General features: G+C 34.4%; 3 pseudogenes; 2 read left to right on the top strand and 1 right to left on the bottom strand.

The window, feature by feature from the left end:
- Nucleotides 1-1,026: 1,026 nt before the first annotated feature.
- On the top strand, nucleotides 1,027-1,794 carry LOC147392426 (kunitz trypsin inhibitor 5 pseudogene; annotated as a pseudogene).
- A 4,538-nt stretch (nucleotides 1,795-6,332) lies between these two features.
- LOC147392425 (kunitz trypsin inhibitor 5 pseudogene) lies at nucleotides 6,333-7,084 on the bottom strand (annotated as a pseudogene).
- LOC147392424 (kunitz trypsin inhibitor 5 pseudogene) lies at nucleotides 7,064-8,630 on the top strand (annotated as a pseudogene).
- The last annotated feature ends 10,629 nt before the right edge of the window (nucleotides 8,631-19,259 follow it).

The following is a 19,259-nucleotide window of genomic DNA, read 5'->3' as shown; positions in this document are numbered from 1 at the left end:
TTGTGTGGCTCCACACTTGCACATTAAAAATTAAAAAGAAGTTATGTTTCAAAACATCAAATCAAATCGAAAATTAACTTATTTGATGTTCTATATCAATGTTTTAAGATTCAAGAATGAGAAAGCACTCGATATTTCGTGAGAGATCAAGTTGAGTTAACTCAATGGCTTATAAGTTAGCCCGGATGAATCATATTATATTAATAATTAAATATTTTTAACTATTCAAAATTAAAATTGGAGACTTACCTACTTTTATACGCAAACAATGTACGAAAGAATAATGACTTTGACTAGTAAAAATCTAGAAATTTCATGATCTCACGGTTTACAGCAAATCCGTGGTCAAACTATATTTCCATTCGTTATAAGATAAGATAAGAAATAATTTCCAAGAATCTAAGTTCGTTGATTTTTCTCCATTCAAATTTCAAATCTGTGATCAAATTTTACAAGTTAAAACTTAAGAAAGAAAAGAGAAGGAAATGGTATAGAGGACTGTCAATGCATCTCATCAGACCTGTAATCCAATGTATTCCCACCCAATAACTTCAAGTCTGGATGAAGGATTTGGATTCCAATAAGGATCCAAACCGATAAGTTTTCGTTCCAATATATCAACGGATAGTTCTAGATCAACCATGTCGTGATCCAATAAAATGTATGAAAATATCTTGTTTAAATATATTAACACCCAATCCGATGGAGTCTGTCCAATACTTGGATCATTTTCAGATCCGATCCAATCTTAATTGAATCCATACCAAGTTGAACTGATCCGATCGATCCATTGCCAGCCCTAATTCGCCACATGGGCTTATCCATTTCTAGTACACTCTAATACGCAAACAATGTGTAATAAGATAAGGTTATTTGACTTTTGACTCCTTAAATGGTGACTCGAATATTACAATATGAAAGTGCATAAAAGAAGAGTAAACTTGTCGTGTTGAACCCAATAATGTGTCATGCAAAGTTGCAAACTCTATAAATAGGAGACGTTCCCTTCATTTCTTCTTCATCATCACTCATCATTTCTTCATCACTCACATCACAAAATAAGTTACAATGAAATCTTCTTCCATTTATCTTCTTCTTCTTCCATTGCTATTCACCTTTACGATCAAATCGTCCCTAGTGTTCGCAGATAATGCACCTGAAGCAGTGCGTGACACATCGGGCAATGAGGTCCGATCAGGTCTAGAGTATTATATACTACCTGTCACTCGTGGAAGAAGTGGTGGGTTAACCCGAGCATCCAACAGGAATGGCTCATGTCCATTTGATGTAGTCCAAGATCAAAACCAGGCATCGAACGGGCTCCCATTGACATTCACTCCAGTGGAGCCAAAGAAAGGGATCATTCGTGTTACCACCGATCTCAACATTAAGTTCACCGCTGCGACGATCTGTCCGCAATCAACGGAGTGGCAGCTTGCTGATTTTGATGAATCAATCAGGCAGTCATTGGTGACAACTGGTGGTGTTGAAGGAAACCCAGGTTGTTCAACTTTGAGCAATTGGTTTAAGATTGAGAAATACGAGGATGCTTACAAGCTTGTTTTTTGTCCTAGTGTGTGTGACACCACCTTTCAAGTCCTCTGTACGGACATTGGTATTTATATTGATAATGGAGTGAGACGTTTGGCTACAAGTGATCAACCACTTAAGGTTATGTTTAAGAGGGCGTAAAAAGTGGTTCTTGTTTAATAGCCAAAGCCAACTTTAAGTCCCCTCATTATATGTATGTCTTTTTTGTGTAACACACTAGTATGAATCTTCTATGTTACTTTGTATGAATGTTATTATATATATATCAATAATAATAAACATGATTGTACAATCTCCTTTTTTTTTCCTTTCGGTAAGCTGAGTTTTAAGAAGACCCCCTCCCCCCTTGTTTATTAATCATCCTTGGATACGATTACATGTTACATCATCAAGAATGATTCTCATGAACTCTTTCGGGCATGATACCTTCAATGATAGAGAATGAAAATTTTGGTGATTTGTGTTTGAAATTTACAACAACCCACATAGAGTTTATGCAAAGAACAATTGAATAATTTTAACTATAAGGAAATCCTATCCTAACTAGTAAAAACTCCATCGAATCATTCTAGTATTGTCTTTAAACTAGTCTTATAGAGAACATGATCCTGTGTATAAATATCATTATTCTTATTACAATGTACCTTACCTAATAGATTAATATGAAAAGTTCTAACTTGACTATGTTAGCAGTCAGGTCAGAAGCCTTACTAGACTTATATTGGCAGGAAATTAAGCCGATTATAGTGGATTAACTATAGCTGGTTTTTTTTTTCTTTGAATGGTGATAATCTGACTACCCCACGTGGCATACTCAATCGACTCCCCTGACATGTAAGTTTGTGGACCGTAGATCCATGCCCCTCGGTATACACAACTGCATTTCCCCATTAAAAAGTGTATCTAGGGGGAATCGTGAGCCCGAGGAGTACAAATCTATGGTTCTCAAACTTGTCATGTCAAGAGAATCGATTGAGTATGCCACCTGGGGTAGTCAGATTACCACAACCCTTTCCCTTCCGGTGGTTTTCTCAGGAATAAAAGTGAACATTTATCAAAAATAACCGCTCAATTTACGGAAAATGACAACAACATCCTTATACAATAAAAATACAAAATAACACAAAAGAATTCACAACTACATGGTCATAAGCGAGTGATTTTTAGCCTACAGCCCAACACTCCATTTGACATATGGCACAAATGGCAAAAGAAATTAATAAGAGAGAAATTTATCTTCTTCCCATAATGGAAAAACAAAATTTCATGATTAGATCACCTTGTGGCATTCAAAAACATGATCCAATACCAAAATTTGTAGGGGACAAAATTCTAGGAATTTTATAAAAAATTTATTTTAAAAGAATAGCTATTTTCACCATTGAATTTATATTTTAAATTTAGGTGCTCACTAGCCATCCATTTTCAACACCTTGGAACAAACTCGCAAAACTTTGTTCTTTTAAATTGTTTTTTTATCATGAGTGTTTTAATGAAATCTAGAAGGTTGAGTTGTCGATTTCCACTATGATGATACATGTGGGCCCCAAAACCCTTTTCAAAATTTGAAATCTTAAAATTAAAATTTTTGGGCAAATGATGTGCAACCAAGAGAGAAATTTTATCTTTATTACTTACATCATCCATACCATATGTCAATCGATTGTTGGGCTGTGAGCAAATTTACTCACAGCACCATAATTCGATGAAATTTTGGGGTTAAAGGGGTAAAAGAGAGGAAAGATAGTAAGGTTAGACACATATTATTGAAAAATTGGGTAAAAGAGGAAAGATAATAAGTATATTATTTAAAAAAGAGGGGGGAGGAAAGGAAAAACAGTAAAGTAGAAGGGGGCGAAGAGAAAAAAGATAATAAAGAGGATTAGTGTACCTTCTTTTTGGGTTAAGTAAGCAAATGTTATTAAAATGTAAGAAAAAAAATACAAGTCAAGACCGCCTAGGGGTTCCTATATTTAACCAATCACCCATAAACTTATGAGCCCAAAAAGGAAGGGTATTCTGAGAATAAAAAAATATTACATTTTGAATGAGTAGCAAACAATGTACAGGCATCAACAAAAAAATTTTCTACTCTGAACAAATACCTAACCTCTAACCTCTCCCATTGCACGTCTCTTAAAATATGAAGACATCAAACTATTAAATTTTCTATCCGCCAAGGAACGCTTCATCTGTTTAGAACTTCCACCAATAAATTTGATTCTAGATCAATTAATATATTTTTTTTTTTACTTTGTAGAAGCATTAAAGATAGACCAAGGAACAAGAATAGTGTACCTACTCCAATATAATTGGAGTGGGATGTTTTACCCCACAACAGTGTCAATTTCTCATTTAACGTTTTCTAAAAAAAAATCTCCTACATTCTCTAATTCTTCATGTACCCAACCTTACGTTAAATCCTTATTTCTTCTCTGAATCCATTAGTCCCATTCAACTCAATCCTAGTTTCATCAAATTGGAGTAGTACTTCATCACTCGACATTATTGGATCGACGACAAGCTGCAAACCTATAAGATTTGTCAACGCTATTAATGTTCTATTACATTTTGATGCATTGTTGGTCATTTTTTTTTAAAGCCATAGTGTGGTGTTGTTATAATCTAGTAACAAAAAAACGGTGATATTTTGAGAAAAAGTGTTTTAAATGCGTCTTGCCTCTTTGATGATTAAAAAATCAATTTTTTTTTTCTGTTGTGTCAAAAAAAAAATATATGCATTTTATTCCCATTTTTTCACATTTTATTTTTTCGCAGGAAAAAAAAATTTTGATCACTTTTTTTTTTAATTTCTTATGTGGGATTTGTTACATAATTGAATTTGGAGATTCATAAATGTGAAAATATGAGATTAGATGATAATAACTTGATTTTGTAAATTTTCATTATATATATTTATACATCATAACTTTTAATATATTTTTTTTATTTTTTTATTTTTTTTTTCCAAAGTTTTCCTTTGTCGGTTTAAATTCATTCTCCTACTTTGGTACTATGATTATAATGGGTCAATGGAAAATAACATTTTGTCAATCAAATTTAACATTTTCACCGGTATGGATTGCGTTGCATTCACCAGTCACAGATCACTGCATGGTGCATTTCCAAGCTGTAGATTTGGCCGAGTTTTGGTCCCATCGATCAAATTACTGGTATTTCTTATCTAGACACCAATAATGGGAATCATCATTTATTTAGTTGTTGGATTTGATGATTTTGTATCTTAAGAAAGAGGAGTGATGGTGGGTTCCTAGTCCATCATGAAAATATTTCGATCCAATGGTTAGAAATGATTTGTTTGGTCTAGGTCCAAATAATTGACAATCTAGAATCGTCAGAATATCATATGTCTCATGATCAGTCAAATTTTGCTGACTTGCTACGTGGGCTTATCATAAATCCGTGGTCGATGAATATAAATTTTTAGATTTTGACTTATACAAAATTGAATTTTTATCAAAATTTTCAAGTTGTTAAAAAAGACTAATGATTTTGTAACTTGACCTGACATGACTCAAAAACTCACCGTGCCTTGCGCAAAGAACTGTAGATTCTTTTGTTCAGGATACACATCTGCACCCTCGGGATACACAAATGCAGATGGTAAGTTGGTCAGGTTGGTTGTGTATCCCGAGGGAAAGAATCTACGGTTCTTTACCCATGCCACGTTATGAGTTTCTGAGTCACTTTGTCAAGTTAAGTTAAAAAATCAGAACTCATTAAGAAATGGGAAATGTTGGAGTGCCTACGTTTCACACTGCGCGTCAAAGTGGTGCACGGATCTATAGATGCTTTCCTAGAGATATGAGGAAAAAAGCATCTATGATTGTGATTGCACCTCCACGACAGCTAATTCCTAATACAATCTCTCTCTCTCTCTCTCTCTCTCTCTCTCTGTCTCTCTCACTCTTACTATATATGTAAGAGAGAGAGAGAGAGAGTTTCTTAGATTGTATTCTCTGTTACTTGTGTGCAGCAGTTGTTCTCCTACAACACAAGAAAGATCATGATATTGAGAAGAAGCCCAAAAGGACTTGATAAATTTGTAAGATCTTTCTTTCTTCTTTAGCTTACTTCTTATTAGGGAGCCTCGTAAATTAACTAGATTCTTGCATTTTCTTTATTACTGCTGTAGAATTAAGACAAATGAGTTCTCAAGAATTCCTTGGAATAAATTGATGACTGAGTTAAGGGAGCCACTCGATAATGCAACATCGTGAAACAATGAGTCTGGGATGGGCCAGACTTCAAGCCCATGGTTCATTTAAAACTTTAAAAGTCAAAGGCCTTGTGTTCTTGCTTACTGTTTGGTTATGGGCCTTTATAACAATTTTAGGCCCGCCTCACAATGACTCCAAGCTGGGTCGTGCTGGCCTCGAGCCTACATTTTCAGATGGGTCAGGCTTCAGGCCCATAGTCTTTTCTACACAAATGATGTTCATATGGGAAACCTAAGTTTTTGGACTGGCCCTTACACCCCTACATATTTCGTCAAACAACAAGCGTGTTTTATTTTGTTCACCTTTTGGTTTTTGAGGATTAAATATGATAGAAGTAACACTCTTACAACAATTCAGTGGGGCATATATATACTATAATTTCATTCAATTATTCTCTATATATACCCTGCTAATTGGGTTCTACTAACCTCATACAACAATCAACAAAGTTTTCAGTTTCTATCAATAAAGAAGAAATAAAAATTAGATTATTGAAAACAAATAATTATAACAACTCCTGCAATTGTTTATTCTCCAAAGTTTAATTAATATATTCAAACCCTCTTTATTATCATTATTATATTAAATAAAGCTTATACATCATAGGGGTTTTGATACTAAAATAAGAACCATCGCTTACACCTTCTTAAACACAACCTTAAAAGGTTGATCACTTAAAGCCAAACGTCTCTCTCCACCTCCAATATAAATACCAATGTTACCACACTGGGGTCTGCAGATGTCACACACAGTAGGGCAATAATAAAGTTTGTAAGCATCCTCATATCTATCAATCTTAAACCAATTGCTCAAAGTTGAACGACCTGGATTCCCTTCAACCCCACCCGTTGTCACGAACCTTTGCCCTGTGGATTCATCGTTATTGCTAAGCTGCCACACCGTTGATTGCGCGCACCTTGTCAAAGCAGAGAACTTGATGTTGAGATCGGTGCTAACATCAACACTGTCTTCCGTTGGGTCCACAGGAGTGAATATCAATGGAAGACCATTTGATACCTCGTTTTGATCTTGGACAACATCCAATGGACAAGAGCCATTCCTTGTGCTTGCTACGGTCACTCCTCCACCACTTCCACGAATGACGGGCAGTATATAGTACTCTTGACCTGATTTAACGTCGTTGCCCGATGTATCATGAACGTCTTCAAAGTCATCATCATCTAATAACACCCGTGATGCTTTGATTGTAACGGTAGAGATCAAAAGAGGAAGAAGAAGAAGAAGAAGGGAAGATGTCTTCATCGTAACTAATGTATGAGTTGTTACAGAGTAGTTATGAAGAAGAAATGAAGGAACGTCTCCTATTTATAGCGTTTGCATGACACGTATCGTGTACAAAGTACAAACAGAAAAAATTTATGTTGAAGGAGACACTTTTCTTTGCCATCTTATTTGACAATTGTAACATTTGATCATTAAGTCAAAATTTTGAAGAAGTCAAAAGTCAAATAACTTATTTTATTGTGCTTATAATTAAATAGTGTTAAGGTCTCAAGTTTTCGTTAACTTATTTGAAGTTCTAGATGTATGTTTAAGATTCAAAAATCAGAAAGCACCTGATATGTCCAGAGATATCAAGTTGAGTTAACTCAATGGCTTATAAGTTAGCTCGGATGAATCATATTATATTAATAATTAAATATTTTTAATTATTTAAAATCAAAATTGGAGGCTTACCTACTTTGATATGAAAACAATGTACGAAAGAATAATGACTATGACTAGTAAAAATCTAGAAATTTCATGTTCCCGCGGTTTATGAGATAAGATAAGAAGTAATGTCCAAGAATCTAAGTTCGTTGATTTTTCTTCATTCAAATATCATATTTGAAATATTACAAATTTCACATTCGGTCCTATATATCATCGGATAGTTCTAGATCAACCATGTAATGATCCGATAAAATGTATTAAAATATCTTGTTTCAATATATGAACACCCAATCTCATAGAATCTGTCCAATACTGATTGGATCATTTTCAGATCCGATCCAATTAAGATTGGATTGATACCAAGTTGACCTGATCCGATCCATCCATTGACAGCCCTAATTCGTCACATGGGCTTATCCATTTCTAGTACACTCTAATACGCAAACAATGTGTAATAAGATAAGGTTATTTGACTTTGACTCCTTCAAATGGTGACTCATAAGTCATTATCAAATATTATGACACTTGTCGTGTTGAACCCAATAACGTTTCAGGCAAAGTTGCAAACTCGACGTTCCCTTCATTTCTTCATCATCATCACTTATCATTTCTTCATCATCATCATCACTCATATCACATAATAAGTTACAATGAAGTCTTCTTCCATTGCTACTCTTAACTTTTACGATCAAATTGTCCCCAGTATTAGCTGATAATGCACCTGAAGTAGTGCATGACACATCGTACTATATACTACCTATCACTCATGGAAGAAGTGGTGGGTTAACCCTAGCACCCAACAGGAATGGCTCATGTCCATTTGATGTAATCCAAGATCAAAACAATGCATCGAACGGGCTCCCATTGACATTCGCTCCAGTGGACCCAAAGAAAGGGATCATTCATGTTACCACCGATCTCAATATCAAGTTCTCCGCTGCAACGATCTATTCGCAATCAATGGTGTGGCAGCTTGCTGATTTTGATGAATCAATCAGACAGTTATTGGTGAAAACGGGTGGTATTGAAGGCAACCCAGGTTGTTCAACTTTGAGCAATTGGTTTAAGATTCAGAACTACAAGGATGCTTACATGCTTGTTTTTTGTCCTAGTTTGTGTGACACCACCTTTCAAGTCCTTTGTGAGACGTTTGGCTACAAGTGATCAACCACTTAAGGTTACATTTAAGAGGGGCGTAAAAGGTGGTTTTTGTTTAAGAGCCAAAGCCAACTCTTAGTCCCCTCATTATATGTATGTCTTTATGTGTAACACAATAGTGTGAATCTTCTATGTTACTTTGTATGTATGTTATTATATGTATCAATGATAATAAAGATGATTGTGCTATCACCTTTGTTTTTTTTATCGTAACCTGGGTTTTAATAGGACCTTCCTCCCCCCTTAATTATTAATCATCCTCAGATATAATTACATGTTACATCTTCAAGAATGATTCTCATGAACTCTTTGAGGCATGACACCTTTAATGATAGAAAATGAAAATTTTAGTGACTTAAGGAAATCCTATCCTAACTAGTAAAAACTTCATCGAATCATGTTAGTATTATCTTTATACTAGTCTTATAGAGAACATGATCCTTTGTATAAATCTCATTATTCTTATTACAATTTACCTTAACTAATAGATTAATATGAAAAGTTCTAACTTGAATATGTTAGTTAGGTCAGAAGCCTTACTAGACTTATGTTGGCTGGAAAGTAAACTGATTATAGTGGATTAACCATAGCTGGTTTTCTCTTTGAATGGTGGTAATACTACGTGAAAAACTTAAAATTTGACAGAAAAATTCGTGTGGCTTAAATCGAAGAATTTTAAGAAGTTTAATTTGTTAGCTTCAACTTGTGAAATTGGATTTTTATTTTTTAAAAATAAATAAAAAACAGAGTCTATCTGAACAAAACATGAGGGAAGAAGTAACAACAGTATATAATTTCTCTCATTTGCTTTGTCTACTTTCTTATCTCTCTCTCTCTTCTCAATCTCCATCTAATATCTCTCGAACTTTGGAGATCTCACGTCTCTTGATCTCTCGCGTTCGCCCGATCTCACATCTGTCGCGATCTCTCACGATCTTACAATCTCCCGATATCTAGCGATCTCGCAATCTCTCGATCTAACATCAATCTCTTGATCTCTTGTGATATTGCAATCTCTTAATCTCACATCTTTCGATTGTTTCACTGGTAATCTCTCTCTCTCTCTCTCTCTCTCTCTCTCTCTCTCTCAAAGTTGAAAATGACAGAGTTTTAATGATCTCTGTATATCGATCTCACATCTCTCTCTCAATCTCTCAAAGTTAAAAATGGAGTTTGAAGGGTCTCTAAAGTTCTTAGAACTCAAATTGAAGATTTCATAACTTTGAGTTTTGCTTTGCCGAATGAGGTATAATCCCCTTAAACCCTAGATATGTTTTCTGATTTATATCCAATTCATCTCATCAATTGATCATCAACCAATTCATAACATGTATTGGTAATATGTTCTTCACAAGGAAAAATGTTGTTCTGAAATGCCCATGTTATTCTCTCAACTCAAATTATATGATAGGTGGAGGCCTTTAATAAGAATTCCCTTACACTGGATGATAGATGTGATCCCAAGTTTTCTTAGATATGTAATTTCAGTTTTAAGAAATTGGAGTGCCTAGGGCATCTAATTGTGAAATAGCTTACTAGAGGAATCCCAATCAATGTAAATTAATGGTTAGAATGTGCAAACTATGTGTACCTTGTCCAATTTTGCTGAATAGTTTCACCTCGATGGCTTAATTAGAGCCTAAACATCCAATTAGCTATACTAGACTTCTGTTGATACTACTGGATCCCATGAATTGGACTTTTAATCACAATTAATTATTTCAGAAAATACAAATTTAGCAATTTTCAATATGGACATAGCTTGTACTACGCTCACTTGAAATATAAGATGGAGTATTCCAAGCCATGGGTGATCTTGATTATCAAAGTAGATTACAATACATCAATAGAATTTGCAACCACAAAGCAACTCCCAAATGTTGAGATTTCCCATTTTTCATGTGTGCTAAACCCACACTTGTAAATATTAGTATGTTTGAATCATCTGATCATGAGATAATTTATTTAGCTAGTCTTTCTTAATGAACAAAAAATATAATCAACAATAAGGACAAGAAGATCATGTCAAGGCAATGTTTTCCAAGGTGTTGGAGGCTTACACCTTTGAGACTCACCTCAGGGAAGGGCTCTCCAAAACACATTGGGCTTACGCCTTAAGGCTTTACCTAGTAAAACATCTCAATTCACCACTTAGATTTTAAAATAATAAGTGGTGTGCCCTGTTAATTACTCGAATGTATTTGATTCTTTCCTCCACCTTGTGCAGTGCGCCTTTGTTATCTTTCATTTGTTCAAGAAAGACGAAAAGATTGATCCCCAGCAAGCCCTTTACTTTAATTACAACAAGCAGGTATGCTCCCCTTAAATTGATTTTCATTATTTTTGGTTGATTATGCATTTTTATGTGTTTGTTTATTTGATGAAATTGAAGTTTTCATAGTGTGAATTGTTAGGGAAATTGAGTTTATTTGTTTTTTTGCATTTAATAGTCTTTAATTTCTAATTTAGTTAGTAGAAATGGAATTACTAGTTTTTCTTATTTGATGAATGTTACAATTACCAAGTCCCACTTTAGAACATTTGAATTTTCTTGTGAGAACCATCAATGATTTGTTCATATCTACCAAGCTGAAAACCAAACTCGACATAGGTCGATTATTTACATTTTGATCTTTGAATTATTATTGTTAGGAAAAAAAGTAGGTATTTCGTGGAAAATCTAGAGGTGGTAAAGAACTGGAAATAGAAGTAAAAAACCTTCACGATCCAAGATTAAATTTAGGGAGGAATTAGAGCATCTATATTCATATTGGGTATGGTGCATTTTGCAAATATATGGACCTGTTTGGAAAAATAAGCAAATATATACTGAAAAAACAATTGAAATAGAAATTCTTTTACAAAAGAATTTGATGCACAACAACATATATACAGCTGAGATGGGAGTAAAACCAGAGCTTTCCTAAGGATTGATAATTAACCTAGGTATTTGTTTCATTAGGGACATCCTAAGGAATATCCTCCCTTCTAAGTCATTCATTTGATAGCGATCTTCTAAAGAGGTTTGAGGCTAATGTTTATCATTAGTCTTTCAACCTTGTTTATTGTTGGAAGCTTGAGGCAGAACATTAATGGGAGTTAAGATTAGAAATTTTCTAGGGATTTGTACTAATTTCCTAGAAACTTGTTTCTAAGAAATGCTGGGAATATCCATGTATTTAATGTCATGCCTCAAATGTCAATTGAGGCTAGCATTTCCTTTATGAAAAATGTTAAACTTGAAATAACACTTGAAGTAGCATTTGAGTGTGCAGAAATCTATATATGCTTTTTCTCAAGATACATATGTTATACACTTGAAGACAATCAAAGGTTGAGTGTTGTTTTGAGTCACAATAGCAAGGCTTTTCCTCTATAGATTTGTTTTTTAATTGCATCTTTTATAAAAAGGCTTTTATAATCTCAACCCACAATTGTCGATTTAATTCTTTTCTGAAATAAAAGATCATTGTCAGAATTTATTGCATGCACAGTGGAATTATTCTGGGAATTATATGAACATATTGAGGTGCTTTTGTCACATTTCTTTACCAAATGGAGATGTTGTTTTCACTTTTTGTGCGCTTGGAGTTGATTCCTCATAGAATTTAACTTTAGGGAATTTTGGATTACATAAGCATGCTCAGTTGAGCAATCTAAAGAGTGAGTGATACAAGTTTATTCCTAAGTTCTTATTTTCTTATGTAAGATGTGTTCTCAATTGATGACTGTAGTGGGCTTCTTGAAAGCACTGGCAAACCAATAGTTCCAGCATTGTCCCAGGTCTGTTGTTAATAAGTAACTTCTGATTTTTTTTATTTTTCATACCATTTAGATGCTTAAGTCAAAAAAGACAGGTGTTTAAGTTGAAAAAGTGGTCCAGATCATTGTATCTTTTATGATTATTGGAAGATAACATGGCATGTTGGGTCACGACTTCTGCCTATGTTTGTATGTATCTTCTTACTAGAAGTGTCTTGCCTAGTTGCAAAAGGATCACTTTTTTCTTTGAAGTAATAACTATTTTTCTTCTCCGTTGAATGTTTGAATTTGTATGGTTCTTATGGTTCTTAACATTTACCTTTCTAGTTCACATACTTCTTAGTTAATGGCCAAAATTGCTGATTTTATTCTAGTTTGGCTTCCTATTCCTACTGTTTCTCTTCTGCTACCCCTTGCACTCACTACTAGGACTATTGCTAAGTTCTTCTACAGATGCCCCGATAATGCTTTCAGGTTCTTGTTTATTTCTTTAAAATAAAATTATTAAATTATAATTAAATGTTTTCTATAAGAGTTATGTATTTACTTATGTGCATTTTGTTAGATTAAAATCCAAATCTAACATATTGATTCTCAAATAAATGCGGAAATAAATCAAGAGAATCAAAACTGAAAATGCCCAAAATTTGTATAAATACCTCCCGCCATTGATTTCACCCTCTTACGCTGAAGATCCGTCGATCTCGATTTGGTACTTCCAAAACTCTGATTCACTCCTTAGATGGTGTAAAAATGAAGGAGATTGAGAGAGTGAGTAGTTTTGGGGACCAAACGGTTCCTTTTATAACCAAACTTGGTCGAGGCTTCCATCAAGCACTCGACCACGTTTTGGTTTGTTGCCACAAACCAGATCTGAAGTGGGTCACGTTTCTTAACTATAAGAAACGTGTTGAGACGAAGTGGACCACTATAAGGGATCCGAAAAAATAGGGTTGTAAATGTGTGCGAAAAATAAGGGACAGTAGAGAATCGGGGATAACATTCTCCCACTTGGTCCACAATACAAATGTCTCATCTTAAACCCATCGATGATCTGTATTAAGTAATAAATACACGAATCATAGCGATAAGTCCTCTAAAGACGAGTATTACCTTCCATGTATTACAATGTATTTATTTCTTAATATTACACTTTATGTGGTAACATTTCTTAATGAATAAACCCTATGTTTATTCTGGTCCTACACAAATGAAGTTTCTCAAAATAAATTAAGGTGCACATAAATATGAGAAACATTACAATTAGAAGAGTTTCATTAAATAACATTGTTTATACAATGAAAAACTACATAATGGAACTAAGTCCCATATTCACTACATGATCCTTGAATTTCAATGGTGGCATGCCTTTAGTCAAAGGATCAGCGATCATCAATTCAGTGCTAACGTGCTCAATGACCACTTTCTTTTCTTTGACACGTTCCCTTACAGCTAAATACTTAATGTCGATATGTTTACTTCGACTTCCACTTTTGTTGTTTTTAGCCATGAAAACAGCAGCTGAATTGTCGCAATACATTCTTAATGGCCTAGAGATAGAATCCATAATTCTAAGCCCACATATGAAACTCTTAAGCCATACACCATGCGAAGTAGCCTCAAAACAAGAAACGAACTCGGCTTCCATAGTGGAAGTGGCAGTCAAGGTCTGCTTGGCACTTCTCCATGATACAGCTCCACCAGCCATCATAAAAATGTAACCTGATGTTGATTTACGTGAATCAACACAGCCAGCAAAGTCCGAATCTGAGTAACCAATAACTTCCAGATTGTCCGTCCGTCTATACATAAGCATGTAATCCTTAGTTCCTTGAAGATACCTCATCACTTTCTTTGCAGCTCTCCAGTGGTCTAAACCTGGATTACTCTGATATCGTCCCAACATCCCCACAACAAATGCAATGTCAGGTCTTGTGCAGACCTGAGCATACATTAGGCTTCCGACAGCAGAAGCATATGGAATGTTTTTCATTTGTTCCCTCTCAAGATCGTTCTTCGGGCATTGGTTCAAATTGAACTTATCACCCTTCACAATGGGAGCAACACTTGGTGAACAATCCTTCATCCGAAATCTCTCTAAAACCTTATTGATATAGGTTTCCTGCGACAGACCCAAGATACCTCGAAATCTGTCTCTATGGATCTTAATGCCAATGACATAAGACGCCTCACCCATATCCTTCATATCAAAGTTTTTAGAGAGGAATTGTTTCACCTCATGCAGCAAACCCTTATCATTGGTTGCTAGCAAAATATCATCCACATATAAAACAAGAAATCACAAATTTTACTCCCACTGACCTTCTGGTATATACATTGATCCATAATATTTTCTACAAAACCAAATGAAGAAATTACATTATGGAATTTTAAATACCATTGACGGGATGCTTGTTTTAAACCGTATATGGATTTCTTAAGCTTGCAAACCAATTGCTCACCATCACTAGAGGGGAATCCTTCAGGTTGTTTCATGTAAACCTCCTCCTCTAGATCTCCATTAAGAAATGCCGTTTTCACATCCATTTGTTGCAATTCTAAGTCAAAATGGGCTACTAATGCCAAAATAGCACGCAAGGAATCTTTCTTAGATACAGGAGAAAAAGTCTCCGTATAATCGATTCCTTCCTTCTGAGTGAATCCCTTAGCAACGAGTCTTGCCTTGTATCTCTCAATGTTGCCTAATGAGTCTTTCTTTGTCTTAAAGACCCATTTACAACCAATGGCTTTTGCACTATTAGGCAACTCAACAAGGTTCCAAACTCCGTTACTCTTCATAGAATTCATCTCTTCCTCCATGGCATTGTACCATAATTCTGATTCTTTACAACTCATGGCTTGCGAAAAAGATTCAGGATCATTTTCGGCTCCAATGTTGTAGTCAGATTCTTGCAGATACACAACATAATCACCAGAAATTGCTGACTTCTTAGTTCTAGCAGATCTTCTTAATGTCGCACCATCATTTCCTCGGAAGTATGAGGTTCAACTCGTTGTTCAGAAGTTTCAGGCAACTCTTGAACAACCTGATCTACCGGAATGTTGTCAACAGCTTGTGGAACTTCAATGATTGATTGTTCAACACCAGTTTGTACTTGAGGGGCGTTGTGAACAATAACCAATCTATCACCTGAAGTGGAAGGTTGAGACTCTGAATGATCATTCTCAGAACCAATAGTCCTGATTTGATCGCTCCCACTGATCAAGTCATTTTCAAGAAACTTTGCATTTCTTGATTCCACAATCCCAGTACTGTAAGATGGACAAAAAAATCTGTAACCTTTAGACCTTTCAGCATATCCAATGAAATACCCACTAATGGTCCTTGGGTCCAGTTTCTTTTCTTGTGGATTATAAATTCTTACTTCAGACGGACATCCCCAAACGCGCATATGTCGCAAACTCGGTTTCCAACCTTTCCATAATTCAAATGGTGTTTTAGAAACAGCCTTGGTTGGAACTCGGTTTAATATATACACTGCCGTCTTAAGTGCTTCAGCCCACAAGGAATTAGAAAGATTAGAGTTGCTTAGCATACTCCGCACCATGTCCAATAATGTTCGATTTCTTCTTTCTGCTACACCATTCTGATCCGGTGAACCAGGCATGGTGTATTGGGCAACAATCCCATGCTCTTGAAGAAACTTTGCAAATGGCCCAGGTGCTTGTCCATTCTCTGTGTATCTACCATAATATTCTCCACCTCTATCTGATCTCACGATCTTAATTTGTTTGCCGCATTGTTTCTCTACTTCAGCCTTAAAGATTTTAAAGGCATCTAATGCTTCGTTCTTGTTATGAAGCATGTAGAGATACATGTATCGTGAATAATCATCTATGAAGGAGATGAAGTATTTTTGACCATGTGAATCCATGTCTGGACTACATATATCAGTATGTATGATTTCTAATATGGCCGAACTCCTATTAGCACCTTTCTTTGACTTGTTGGTCTGCTTTCCCTTTATGCAGTTCACACAAGTCTCAAAATCAGTAAAATCTAGAGTACTAAGTACCCCATCATTTACTAATCTTTTAATCCTCTCTATAGAGATATGACCTAATCTCCGGTGCCATAATGTAGAGGAATCCTCATTAACAACACATCTTTTAGTGCCAGTTTGAACATGCATAGCATTATAAGTGGTATTGTTTTGTAAATTAATGCAGTAAAGACCATCAGACAAAATACCATTCCCAACACAATCAGATTTATAAAATAAATCAAATGATATTTCTGAAAAGTGAAAGGAATATCCAAAAGGTACAAGTCTTGAAACTGAAATCAAGTTTCTAGAAAAACTTGGAACATAAAAGGTCTTTTCTAATTCTAAAACAAAACCACTACTTAAAGTTAAACAGCATGTCCCTACAGCCTCCACATGTGAGCCCATCTTGTTTCCGGATAAGATGCTTTGCTCACTTCCCACTGGCTTCCTTAGGTTTTGTAAACCCTGCAAGGAATTCGAAATGTGGATTGTTGATCCAGAATCAATCCACCATGTGTTAATATTTACATTAACCATATTAGATTCATAACAAACAAATGAGATTGAATTACCTTTATCCTCAAGCCATTTCTTAAATTTGGCGCATTCCTTCTTCACGTGTCCCGTCTTTTTACAGAAGAAACACTTGGAATTTTTCTTGATATCAGCTTGGGGAGGTATTTTACCTTTCCCTTTCTGATTAGCCTGAAATTTGCCCTTTCCTCGCGTAGCCAGCATTGCACTCTCACCCAGTTCCATCATTAGCCTTCCTTCCTCTTGAACACACATGGTCATGAGTTCATTAATTGACCATTTGTCTTTATGTGTGTTGTAAGAGATTTTGAAGGGCCCGTATTGATGCGGAAGGGTATTCAAAATGTAGTGCACCAGAAAGGACTCCGACATTTCAACCTCGAGATTCTTTAATTGAGCCGCAATATCCCTCATATGCATGATGTGCTCACGCACACCTTTGACATTTGTGAGCCTTAGGGATGAGAACTTCATGATTAGGGTACTTGCGAGAGCCTTTTCTGAAGTGACGAATTGATCATCAATGGCTTTCAGCAAGTCCTGGACATTATCATGCTGATCTACAGAACCACGAATACCAGCAGAGATTTTTGTCTTAATGAACATTACGCTGAGGCGATTAGATCGCTCCCATTTTTCATAAAGCGTAATGTCCGCTGTAGAGCTGGTATCGGAAATTGCAGGTGGTTCGTCTTTCCTAATAGCATAATCAATGTCCATCCATCCTAAATGAAGGAGAATTCTCTCTTTCCATACTTTATAGTTATCACCCTTTAATTCGGGAATATCACATCGGATATCAGAAAAATTCGCAGTTTGTGAAGCTGCATAAATTAAAAATTACATGTTTATGTTAAAATTGAGACCTAAATTATTTCATGTTTTACCAATGTAAATCATGCTTAAAAATTTGAGTCTAATGATTAAAAATTACCTGTGGGCTAAATTTTTAATTCAAAAGATTCAATCATTCTTTATGATAGAATAAATCAAATTATTCACTTAATTCGTAATTATACAAGATATATATTCTATCTTAGATTAAATTTTATGATAAAACTACCAAATTATTAATTCATAATTCCTGTGGGTAAGTTATGAATAATTTGATATTTTATCCTAATTAATTATATAAATATAATAAAATTTCCTGTGGGATAAAATTTATTATATTAAGTATAATTAATTACAATTAATGTCTAAATAAACTTTATGTGATCCTAATTAATTATAGTTTTGTTTAATTAAAGATGCTGTGGCTATTCTCTAATTAACTAAAATTATATGGATCACTTAGACATTATTCATTTATGCTTAAAAATTATTTTGCATAAAAAAAATAACTGAAAATAACATGTCATTATTATGCATAATCAATCCTATAATTTTAAGCATAAATTTTCATCCAAAATTTTGCATAATTAATTTAAGCAGAATAATTAATTCATGCAAACACATAACACATATAAACCTGAATAAATTGCATACAATTAAACAAACTGAAGATCATATGCAAAAATAAATAAATAAATAAATAAAAGATAGGCACGTTACTAAATAAATGCCTAAACAATTATAGAAATTATTTTATTTATTTATTTTATTTATACATTTTATCTTCTTCAATTTTCAGTCTATCCGAAATCTATCCGATTTGTATCTGATTTAGATCCGATATCTATCCGATTTGTATCTGATTTAGATCCGATATCTATCCGATATGGATCCGATTTCTATCTGATATCTATCCGATTTCTATCCGATATCTATCAGATTTGAATCTAATACAATTCATCAGATAAAACTCCAAAAGATTGTTTAAAAAAAAAATTATATAGAAATTAGAAATCTAATTTCTCAACTGATTTCTATCCGAATTTTATCTGATTTGTATCCGATTTCTATCCGATACAACTCAGTAGCCAAAATCGGTCTTCAAATCAACATTTTAATATAGTTTAAAAATACAAAAATTTTAGAAATCCATTATCCTTATGATTTCTAACATTAATAAGCATTAAAATAAAATTTTTATCCAAAATCCGAGAATCATGAATTTCAGAATGCAATAAAATAAAATAAATAAATAAATAAATAAATATCAAGGCAGAGATTATGGGTGCTCTGATACCAAATGTTAGATTAAAATCCAAATCTAACATATTGATTCTCAAATAAATGCGGAAATAAATCAAGAGAATCAAAACTGAAAATGCCCAAAATTTGTATAAATACCTCCCGCCATTGATTTCACCCTCTTACGCTGAAGATCCGTCGATCTCGATTTGGTACTTCCAAAACTCTGATTCACTCCTTAGATGGTGTAAAA

Source organism: Akebia trifoliata, chromosome 11, assembly GCF_017979445.1.
Source record: "Akebia trifoliata isolate Shusen 1 chromosome 11, ASM1797944v1, whole genome shotgun sequence".
Lineage (NCBI taxonomy): Eukaryota > Viridiplantae > Streptophyta > Magnoliopsida > Ranunculales > Lardizabalaceae > Akebia > Akebia trifoliata.
Note: the sequence above shows the minus strand (reverse complement) of the source record. Positions and strands in the feature narration are given on the sequence as shown.